This window comes from Lipotes vexillifer, unplaced genomic scaffold, assembly GCF_000442215.2.
Source record: "Lipotes vexillifer unplaced genomic scaffold, Lipotes_vexillifer_v1.1 scaffold1382, whole genome shotgun sequence".
Lineage (NCBI taxonomy): Eukaryota > Metazoa > Chordata > Mammalia > Artiodactyla > Lipotidae > Lipotes > Lipotes vexillifer.
The window spans coordinates 164387-167537 of NW_006795401.1; the positions used below are offsets into that span (position 1 = coordinate 164387).

At 33.7% G+C, this 3151-nt stretch overlaps 1 non-coding gene across 1 annotated transcript; it reads left to right on the forward strand.

The window, feature by feature from the left end:
• Positions 1–2606: 2606 nt before the first annotated feature.
• TRNAK-UUU (transfer RNA lysine (anticodon UUU)) lies at positions 2607–2679 on the forward strand. Its single transcript has one exon. It is a non-coding gene; the product is annotated as a tRNA-Lys (tRNA).
• Positions 2680–3151: the final 472 nt, after the last annotated feature.

Sequence of the window (3151 nt, forward strand, 5' to 3'; positions counted from 1 at the left end):
TTGGGATTGACATGTATACACTGATGTATATAAAACTGATAAGAACCTGCAGTATAAAACAAACAAACAAACAAAAACAACTAATACTAAACTTGCTTTGGGTTATTTATATTGTTTATATTATTTATATTGTTAATATTGTTAATAATATTAACAATTATAACAAATGTACCATAATAAAAGATGTTAATAATAGGGAAACAGTGCTGAGTTTATGGGAACTTTCTTTACTAACTTTGCAATTTTTCTGTAAATTAAAAACACTTCTATGTTAAAGTTCTTTAAAAATTATCTTAAAACAATTTTATTTATATTCAGAAATAATATTTCATATGGAGAAAAGAATTGCTAAGTATAATAATATGGCACATCTATACATTTGGTTTATACCTGTTTTCATTTGTGAAGGAGATATTATTACTAATTTTTAAATTCTAATTGGGACTATATATATGAAACTAGACTATGAGCACAAAATTATCAATAATGATTATTTCTGGGTGGTTGAATTGCGAAAAATGAAACTTCATCCAAAAAAATTTCTGATCTCATAAAATGAACAAAAATTACCTGCATAACTAGTAAACAACACACAAAAAGTTATTGTAAGGAAAAGGAAAAACAATGTATCTATCAAAATCATCCTTTTTCTAAGAATTATTTTGTGTTTAGCAATAACACAGTAGTTTTTTAAAGTAACCTTGTTTTACTCCTATCTTCAGTGGATTCAGTTCTATTGCTACATTATAATATTTCTAGGGACAGCCTTCCATTTCTACAGAAAATTTAATTACATACTAGCCCTGATAATTTCTCTGAAGATATATTTTCCCTGGGAGCTGTACAGAGTTTTCCATCATTCCCTATAGGGATTCTAAGGCACATAAGGCACACTGAACTTCCTCTTCTTCCCCTAGACCAATCATATGACTGCACATGTATGTGAGTGCACGCGTGCACACACACACACACACACACACACACACACACTCACTTTTCTTTTGTATGCTCTTCAAACAGTGCCAGAAATTCAGGATGGTCTTTTTAAATGATTCTGATATAAGTTAACTAGAGGATATCCACGACGGGAGTAGATAAGGCATCTAACAACTGCGTGGCTAGCAGCAGTCATTCAGGAGGCTGAAAATCTAAAAACCACAAGTCAGGGCTTGGTACTCCCAAGTGTAATAACTGCCAGGAGCAACTCATCTTTGGAAAAATCATTTCACTAGTAACAAGCTCAATTCTCAGTTACTGGATAAGTCAGTTTTGCTGAGTTAGCCATTTCTCCCTTTTCCTGATAGATATTATGTTTCATTGTTCTTCTGTGTTATTTGACAAGACCTTATTTCTAAATCATACTTTTAGAAGTTATGGTGGCTCTATTCCAAAGAAATAAATCTTTAATAATCACATTATTTTGGACTCACATTTCATATTCTGAAACTTTGAAATCTGATCAGTTTCCCAAGGCATATTCAGTAAATGTCTATTCTTCTAATTGAAAATTTTCAATGGATTTTTAACTTCATAAAAATCAATACCATTCTGAATATTCAATACTTATTAATAGTTACCCATTAGTATCTTTAAGAATGTTATCCATAAAAGTCAGACTAAAACAGGGGAGAAGGACTGTGGAGCTTTACTAAATAATTATTTTTCTCTTTCAGCTATCATGTATTGAGTGCTTACTATATGCCAAGCATAAGTGGTTTCTACTCATCATCTCATCTGACAAACACCCTATTCTGTAAAATATTAGTTTCATTTTACAAGTGAGGAAGCTGTGGGATATACAGGTTACAAACTCTGACTCAAGCTGTACATAGAGCAAATGAAACAGCCAGGGTTTGGACCTGGAAACTTTTATTTCAGAAATCAAACTCCATAATTTGAAGGCTACAATATTGGTAACATCAAACAGAAATATAAAATAATGAATTAAAGACTGATTTATTGAGTAGTCTTTGAAAATTTAAAAGCAATATTCAAAAGTTCCTTGGGATAGAGATCAAAGACAGGGATTATCCATATGGTGTGTAATCTATAAAAATGTCAAATTACTATGTTGCACATCTGAAACTAATATAATATTGTAAGTCAACTATACTTCAATAAATTTTAAATAAGGAACGCTGTAAAAAAAATAAAAGGGCAGTGATTATGCAATACTCATGAGTTTACGGTAAATGTTCTACATCAAGATAATAACAGATAATGCTAAGAGCTTTAATAGTTTTATTTTATTCAGTTTTCACAATGACCATGTGAGTAAGTTATATTTATTATATATACTCTATAGTTGCAGAAACCAAGGGTTAGAAGAGCTATGTGATTTCCCAAAGTCACACAGCTAGTAAGTGCCACAGACTGTAATTAAACTCTAGACAGAGATGGGAGCTCCCAACTTAATGCCTGTATTACACTGCAATCTCTCAAAGTTTAGTGCTATTGAAGGGATAGAGGCTATTTAGTGTATGTGTACAACTACCTGATAAGACTCTACACTTAGTGAATAGCCACAGAATTCTCCTATGGAGAAACTTACAAATCAGCAGCTTTTCTCTAGCAAGAGGAGTTGCTATAATATAAAGATCTCTCTGGCCTGGGTAGCTCAGCTGGGAGAGCATCAGACTTTTAATCTGAGGGCACAGGGTTCAAGTCCCTGTCCAGGCACCAAGAATAAATAATTAAACAGAATAAAATTTAGGGCTTCCCTGGTGGTGCAGTGGTTGAGAGTCCGCCTGCCGATGCAGGGGACACGGGTTCGTGCCCTGGTCTGGGAAGATCCCACATGCCGCGGAGCAGCTGGGCCCGTGAGCCATGGCCGCTGAGCCTGCGTGTCCAGAGCCTGTGCTCTGCAACGGGAGAGGCCACAACAGTGAGAGGCCCGCGTACCGCAAAAACAAACAAAAAAGATCTCTCTGAAAAGAAAATCACAAATCAAGCTAAATTTCAATATCAAGAATTTTCAGATTTTCAAAATTGTGTTGATCATTGCTCAAAACAAAAAAAAAAACAAACCCCCCAAACAAACAAAAAACCCTGATAACTAAGAAATTCAATTTAACTACCTATATTCATTAAAAAATAGTTGTGGAACTGTGTTTTCAGTTCCTTACCTCAAATGTAGTTTTAATGCTACTTT